Source organism: Penaeus monodon, chromosome 3 (genome assembly GCF_015228065.2).
Source record: "Penaeus monodon isolate SGIC_2016 chromosome 3, NSTDA_Pmon_1, whole genome shotgun sequence".
Lineage (NCBI taxonomy): Eukaryota > Metazoa > Arthropoda > Malacostraca > Decapoda > Penaeidae > Penaeus > Penaeus monodon.
In genome coordinates this window covers 59,370,518-59,379,001 of record NC_051388.1, presented here as the reverse complement: position 1 = coordinate 59,379,001, position 8,484 = coordinate 59,370,518, and positions in this window count along the sequence as shown.

Here is an 8,484-nt window from a genome sequence, read left to right as displayed (position 1 = left end):
GATTAAATTGGTTTTCCATTTATTACAATGGATATTTTTGCTGTGACTATTTCTGTTTATTTTGCTTCTAAATGACCCCCTGTGTCTGGAAATGGGCCAGGTTTCCATCCACCTGGCGGCAAGGGATTTGAAAAGCAGGTCGCAAGATTGTAGACGAGATGCTACCACTGCACCACACAGCAACAAGGAGTGTTTACATTCACTATCTTTGAGCAAAACCCAAGTGGAAAATTAAAAGAAAAAGAGTAGGGGAGGAGCTAGAAAGCAATATACCTATGAAACAGTGGAATCCATTTTTACTATGAGAAAGCAATGCCCTGAGAATTTAGTTTTGTCATTAAAAAAGTACCAAAGCTTTCAAGCATCTAAGCCTAAAGTAGGGGGCCTCTTCTTGCAATGACTATAAAAGGTGGGTGAATTTTTGTTAGTGATGCTATATAAATCCTACATGTATCCTTTTTCATAAAGTTTTATATATAGTACTATATCTATACAAAATTGATACAAGCTTAAAAGATTACTAAGAAACTGCAATAAAGTAAAAAGAAATATTGTACATGCAATACAAAAATTTTATTTCTTTAAAATAATGTATGTATAGATGCTTGTGTGGGTTCCCGGGAAACCCTTACTACATGGGTTCATTCTGTTTAAAATGGAAACTATGTCTGCTGCCTTAGTAGCGTGATAGGGTCAGTCCCTTTATAAATGGAAAGTTTATAACGAATGCAAAATTTACGAAAGTGCTAAAGTGATAGGGATTTTAGTCCACTGAGTCACTGGCTTATTTCAGGGAAAACCGCTGGTTTGATGATTAGCTAACTGCAAATGGTTCAATAAAACAAATAGCAAATATTACTACACAAGGAGAAAATTTTTACTGCAAAGCTGCACTTTTTTCAAGGTACAAGTCATTACTATAATGATATTTTATCATAAAAATTACTTTACTTGAAAAACACGGGCCTGCAGTAGGAAATTTTGTCTCCTTTAAAAAATGAATACTTCCGTTTTACTTATTTTAAATTTTTTCAAGATGGCTATCAAAGAATAAAATTTTGTCTTAAAAATAATTAACCAATCCAACAAAACCCCAAAATTAAATTCTCTTAAAACCAAAATCATTTATAAAGATAGGGAATATAACTAAAAAAGGAGAATATAATTTTCCTGTACACTACCAGAAATGTTTATACATTAAAGTTCGAATCAATAAATACCATATCTTTTATTTCTAGAATATGAACAATTTTGGGGTACTTGCATTCCCCAAACTTTTTTAAAAATTAAGAAATTAAAAAAAAATTGTTTTATAACAAACATATATTTCCCTTTTAAAATAGAGACCAATGTAAAAGAAAAAGCTTGTATAAAATTGCATTTAAACTTCAAATTTATTCCAAAATTTAAAGAAAGACTAATGCCTCTACAAATTTTGATTTGTCACTTTTTTGTTTCATTTGGAAATTAAACTGATATCTTAACAAACTAAATTTGGGTTTGTATCCCTTGATCAATGAATGACACAACACTATATAGTTTCTTATCAGCAATCTTTTTTGCAAAGTCTATAAAAGAAAAACAAGCAAAGTATTAACTTGAATGTTGTTAAATTTTTATCAGACTGCATTTTTTTTTTTTTTTAGACAAATCTTGTACATCAGTAAACTGGCCCCATTGCTAGGGACCCCTGCAGTTTAAATCATTACACAAGGGGAATTGATTTTAACCTTGTCTTCCATGCACAAAGGAATGGTGTCCTTAGTAAGATTTTTTAAATTGTAAGCCCTACCAATATTGCCAGCTAATTTATATGTACAAGATCCATTAAAAAAAAAAAAATGTAAGTCATAACCAACAAAAATTCATTTTTAATCCTTCCTTTTTTTTTTTTACATGTCTTGCCAAAATAAAGTCATTGACTATAGAAACTTAATTTTTGGCATTTTTGTCAAGATAAAAAAATTTCCGTGTGTTAGAGCTATTCATTTGATGGGATCAAATGCAAAAATTTGGACAAAACAAGAATTTGTAGATATTAAAATTAAAATTTTTAAAACTTTAATTTTTTGGAATTCCAAACTAAGTTAAATTTTTATATTGCAATATTTGTTGCAATTTATTTTTTGTTTTTTAAAAGGGAATAATAATTGTTTTATTCAAAAATTTTATTTTAAAAGGTTTCCCTTAATTTTTTAAGGGTTTTTGGTGCAAAGTTAAAACAATTAAAATAAGAAAATGAGAAAATTCATTCCTTTCCCTCGCTTTTTTTATTTGACACTGTAAGTGAAAAAGTTGCAATTCTCTGCAGGAAACCATTAATCCTCAAATTAAATTTGATGTTTGTAAGAGTTGATAATAGGGGTGTTTTGGTTTTTATTGGGGTTAAGGATGCGAGAGTTCAGGATAGACCCGTAAAAAAAAAATGGTAAAAAAATGTTATTTTTTATTAAAAAAACAAAAAGCCAAATACGCACCAAAGAAAAATGATTTTAAGTCAATAATGTTTATCAAAAATGACTTTAAAAAGAAGGGGCAACCCCTTTTTTCCGTTTAAAACTCCAAAAGGCATTTGATTTTTTTCCCCGAGTAGTAATCCATTGTTTTGTAAATTTTTAACCCTGACTAGTATAAAATTTCTTTAAATTTGGTAAATTTTTAAATTTTATAAATTTATTTATAAAAACCCGCTATATCTCAGGGAACATATTCCATTTAAAACATACACCCAGATTTCCCGGGGAAAACTATTTAAAAATTAAATTTTAAAGAGAAAATAATTTTTGTATATTGCAGGGGGAGGCCTTACTTTTGCAGTTCTTAGGAATTTTTAAGCTAAATTTTGTTGCTTATATTTTATATTAATTTTGTAAAAAAAACATGTAAAAAGTTATAAATCAAAATTAAATTCCCCTTTTCATTTAAAAACAACCTAAATTAGGAATCCTTCAACATTTTTGGGATTATTTTTTGAAAACCCCAAATTCCCCAAAGGGGTTGCCATTGTCTGAAAATGGTTAAAGACCTAGAAGTGACCCCACCTTTTTATCATAAAAATTGCTAAAGATCATTGGGAAATTTCACTTTGGGTTGGGGTAAAGGGGGAATTCTCACAATTTTAGGTTTCAAACCTCCCCTGGAAGGAATTAGCCCAGGGCATTTAGAAGAAACGCAAAATTTCCACGATTTTGGGAAATATCTTAATTAACCATTTTTTTAATGGCTACAAACATCAGTGGTAAATTAAGAAATTTTTAATTTTTTGAATATTTTTCAAATTACATTTTTTAAAGAAAAAATTTTTTTTTATTTTTTAAATTCCCCAATATAGAATAAAAAGACAGAATCTTTTTTTATAGGTTTCTGTGGGAAGTTTAAAACAATTCTAAAATTCTCCCTTCTTGATATTTGCATTTATGTAAAAATTAACTTGGAAAACTTGCCCAAAGGGTAGGCCCCAAAAGTTTACCCTCAATTGGGATTTTTTGTGTACCATGGAACTTTCAAAGGGTAGACAAGGATTTGGAATAAAATGTTTTTTTATTCACCCAAAACCACCCATAAATAGGGATTAAGTGTAATGTGTTTTTGGGGGAAAATCACAGTGGGGGCACCCGATCCTGGGGTTTAAAATCCAAAAGGAAAGAGTTTTTCCAGGTATGTAATATGTTTATGTTATTGTTCTTTACCCCTTTAAAGGTTAAATTTTTCCTGATTTTGGGAATTAAGTAACTTTAAATTTTAATTTTCCTTGTTGTTTTGGAAATCATTTTAATTCTTACATTGTTTTGTAAAACCAAGTTAAAAATTAATTCTAAAAAAGAAAATAACTTTAAATTTAAATAGTTTAAAAGGGGGAAACTTATTCTGGCAAATTAGGAATTTTAAGAATAGGTGGTTTGGGCATATGTAAAATTTGCTGGCCAATGTGAAGCCATAGAAAATTAAAAAATTCCAAAAAAACCCCACACATACTTTCAAAACCCGTGATTAAAATGTCCTCCTGTTTTTAAATTTTTTGAGTGCCCAAAAATCTGGGTTAGGCTAACCCTCCAGGGATTTATGTTTGGGGTAAAAAGGTTTTGAATTTTTACTACAATGGTCACTCTCCTAAGGAGTCTATCAGTGGCCCTTTTTGAGTCTTGATTTCCACCGAAATTTTTGGGAAAAAGGTTTTTTAATTTCCAATGATATCAATACGGGGAAAATTTTTGATTGATGTTTGATTATTAAAGTACTAAAAAAAAATTTCTTTTTTAATTTATGACAATTAAAATAAGCAAAGATCCCTTTTTCGTCAAGGAAAATAAACTTTTTAAAAAAAGGTAACAATAATTAAAACCCCTTTTCAAAGGCAATTTGACACTAAAAGTGTGAAAAATTTAAATAAAATGTTTACATCAAAGGTTATTCGCCAAAGGGGCCCTGGGTTTAAATAGCCGCTTTTTGGGTACTGGGGGTAGCCCCAGTCCATACAATCAGGGAGGAAAAGGGGCTTTCCTGCCCTTGAAATGTCATTATCTCCCTTTGTCTGTGCAAACATTTGTTTTAGTTTTTTTTTTCCTTTTCCGGATTTTTTTCATTTGTATTCTTTCAAAATTGTTGAATTTTCCCAAGATTCAATCTTAAATAACTAAAACCTGAATAATAACTTAAATTTAGTATTTAAAATTAAAATATTTTTTGGAATTCAAAGGTTTAAACAATTGGCCCTGGTCAAACGGGAACCTTCTGGCTGAAAAATGTGGCCCCCCCTTTGTTTTAAAAAAAATAAAACACCTTTCAAAAACCAGGGATTGGGATGTTTCCCCAACCTTTGGACCAATGAAAGGGCCCAAAATTCGGGATTCAACCCTAAACCCTTTACCCCATTTTTTCTTTTGTGTTTGGATTTTTTACATCCCGTGGGTAAATTGTGCTTAGCCCCCAAAGCATATGGTATGGGGTGGCTTGTTTATTCCCTTGAATTGAAACCTACAAAGTTATCAATCTTTTTTGATGAGTTATGAATTAAATTTATTAAATTTTGTTTACATTTGTGTTTTTTAAAGTGAAAAGGGTAGTGGAAAAGGGGATAATAAGTGAACCCATGCAAACTTTGGACATCTTGGAAAAACCAAAAATAAACTTGGGGGCATAAAGACGAAAGCCAGTGTAATTTGATTCTTGGGTTTTTGGGTTTTAAAATCTACAAGACTTTTGTGTGGGATTGTCCTTCCTCCCCCTTTAAATGTATATTTTTTTTCAAGATTTGTTTTTTGTTTTGTTTTGTTTGTTTTAAAGGAATTTTCCCAATTTTTAAAATTTTAAAAGAATGTTTTTACAGGGTTTTTTCAGGGAATTTTTTTGCAAGAATAACATTAAAGGGAACTTTAAAAATTTAGTCAGAAAAATTTTGATATTATGTCTTAAACTTGATGGTAAAAACCCAAAATTTGAGTGTGTGTTATTTTGTTTTAAAAAAATGCTTTTTAAATTAATTATGTCCCAAAAATTTGCATAGTTTTTACCCCACCCCTTTTGAAATTTTTTTTATTGAATCTTTCCCTACATCGTTGGGTAAAAGGTAGATGAAGAAAATATGGAGGGGCCCGGTTGTAGGGGTAGAGGAAGAAAAATTACCCATGGAACAATTTTAATTTTTCAGTTTTAAGGAATTATTATAAGTTGATATTGTAACTTTCGGACAAGTTGGAACACCCAAAATTAAAAGTCAATAAGAAGAAAAATGGGATTTTTGGTTTGTCTAAAAAGGCAATGTATTATGTAAATGCCTTATTCAAATCAGTAAACCCTTTAAAATCATAATGATAATTATGTAAACAGTATGCAAAATTTCATATATATTAATTTAGATTATATGATTTACACAAAGACACAAGCAGAAGCAATTTATATTTAAATCCTTTGGCATGTAGTCTTGCCAGCCAGCAAAATAACCCACCCTTGGCATTGCATCTGGCTGATGAAGAAAATTTGCTTGAAAAATGTTGAACTAGGTTAAGGAAACAAAGTTTTTTTATTTCTGGTAGATAGAGATTGCAGGCTTAACCCAGTCAATAGACTTATATCCTGTCCCCTGTAGTTTTTTTTTGTGAATTTTGTTACATACAGATGGCTCCGCATATGATCAACCAGCAAGGTCTCAGTAAGCACTGGTTACTGCTCCTAACTTCCCTATTCCTTGAAATTGTAAGAAAATGTGTCTTTCATTCTAATACTATTGATATCAGTGCTTTTATAATTCTTACTCATATTATGATTAATAAATTGTTATTAAAGTCTTGGTAACATTAAAGACAAGGAAATAATACAAAAGAAACTTTCCAGAAATCAAGGAAAAAGGTAAACAGCAAAGACAAGGAAATAATACAAAAGAAACTTTCCAGAAATCAAGGAAAAAGGTAAACAGCTGAGGTAGGTAGGACTAATAACTGACTCCTTGGTGACTAAGCACTTGTAGAGCCATCTATGTGTAAATGCAATAAAAAAAAAACACTTATATTACAGTAAGCATGACGTATCCTTGCCATCTGTGCTGATCATCATGGCATGTACATACATACTGTGCCCATTGTGAGTTTACTTTATTAATTGTTTTTACATATAGATGGCTACCTTGCACTAAGTCACCAATGAGCCAGTTACAAGTACTGCCTGTCTTGCCTGTTTGATTTTCAAAATATTTTACGCTACCTTATATTGCTGTTACTAATGTCAATAACATAGTAATTATAATATCTATAATAAAAATAACACCGATATTCATAGCATTAGTAAAAAAAAAAAAATTTTTTTCCTGTCCATATATATATGTCAAATATACTGCTACTATAGCAGGTATACTGTGACATATAAGCCCCTAAAGCCAGTAAATATGCTAGAAGAAAGACAGGGCAGCCTAGGTGGATTGATAGCAAACCTTGACAGCCCTAGGGGACTGATAGCAAGCCTTTCTGACATCCCACCAGTTTCAACATCCTTGATAAAATCTAAATGAGGCCTGGATCCACTGGTACAATATCAACCCATTATACCTTTGATAAAGCTAGTCATATGGGCAAGGCAAGCTTCCAAAACTGGAAAACATGGAGAAGCAATTGTTGTAATTCATTAACAGGAGAAAGGTAATGAAAGAGATAATAAAGGATTAGGTGCAGCCTGCCAACTCTAAAAATTACCTAAAATTAAATAGATTAATAATATGTATCTCTGTATGTGATCTGGTGAAACAGAGTACCTTGCATTTGTTTGATCTAAAGGTCATTTGCTATGACCTCTCCCACTGTTCAAAGGTATCTATGACATGTTGGAGGAGTCTGCAGTCATCTTCATTATTAGTTGGTCAAAGTAAAAACTGTTTACAGTAAAAAGTTAGCTGAAGAGTTAGGTGTGGATAGCAGAAGGTTGTTAATGTATAGAAGGGAAAAGAAGGGGGCCCAAAGGGTGGTTTCCTTGCCAGAAGAGACAGGGACAAAGTCAGAAGTTTCACCGTCAAACTACACATCAGAAAAGCAGTGATTCAGTGAAGAATTGGTTTTGTGATCTTGTAATACTAATTTAAATTTCAGTCTTCTGTGGGATTTTATCAAAGCTTTGCAAAGTCAAGCAGTAGGCATCAACTTGTTTTGTGTCCATCTGTCTTGTTACCGGCAAGGTCATGAGGGGATGGTGGATTAGTTGTACCTCACATGATCGTTTTTGGGGTGAAAAAAGTGTTGCAAGTTTTTTAAGTATGTTGTGAGTATCAGTGTGGTTCATTATGTGTTCGAAAATTTGGAAATAGTGGATGTGAGGGAGATGGGGTGATTATTTGTAGGGTTTGTGTGATCACCTTTCTTGAAATGGGGGATATTATTTGCAAAAAGCTAGTCTACAGGATGCTTGAGGCAAGTGATTGGATGAAAATAGATTGTAAGATAGGAGCGAGGACTGAAGGCCCAGGACTTTTGTTTTGAGTAAACAAAGTTTTGTGTTCTGGGTTGATCACAAGAGTGTTGTTGGTGTGCTTCAAAGCTGTGATTGCTGTAATGGCTTGTCTGCACAACTTGAAGATCTGTTTAGGGTTGTTTCTGACATTGTTTGCGAGGTAGGTGGAAATATGTTTGTGTTCCGGTTTTAGAAAATATTTTTTGGAAGGATTTAAATTTTCATGTGTTGTATGTGTGCATTCATCTGTAGTAGTAGTAGTAGTAGTAGTAGTAGTAGTTTTTTTTATCATACATACAATATAGGTCCATGGAAAACCCCAAAGGAGGGATGTATGCTTGAAGGTATGTTTTTTTTCCATGCCTGTGAGTATGGTGTGTTTAAGGCTATTCCAGTTAGAAGTGTGGGGATCCGTATTAAAGTAGTCCATGCTGTATTTAGTGATGCCCTGTGTGGTTGCATCTATGTCAGCTCTGGAGAAGAGCTGACATACTTAAATGTATTTAATTAATATACTTTCTTCAGATATAAATATTTTACTCTAAATGTATTCTT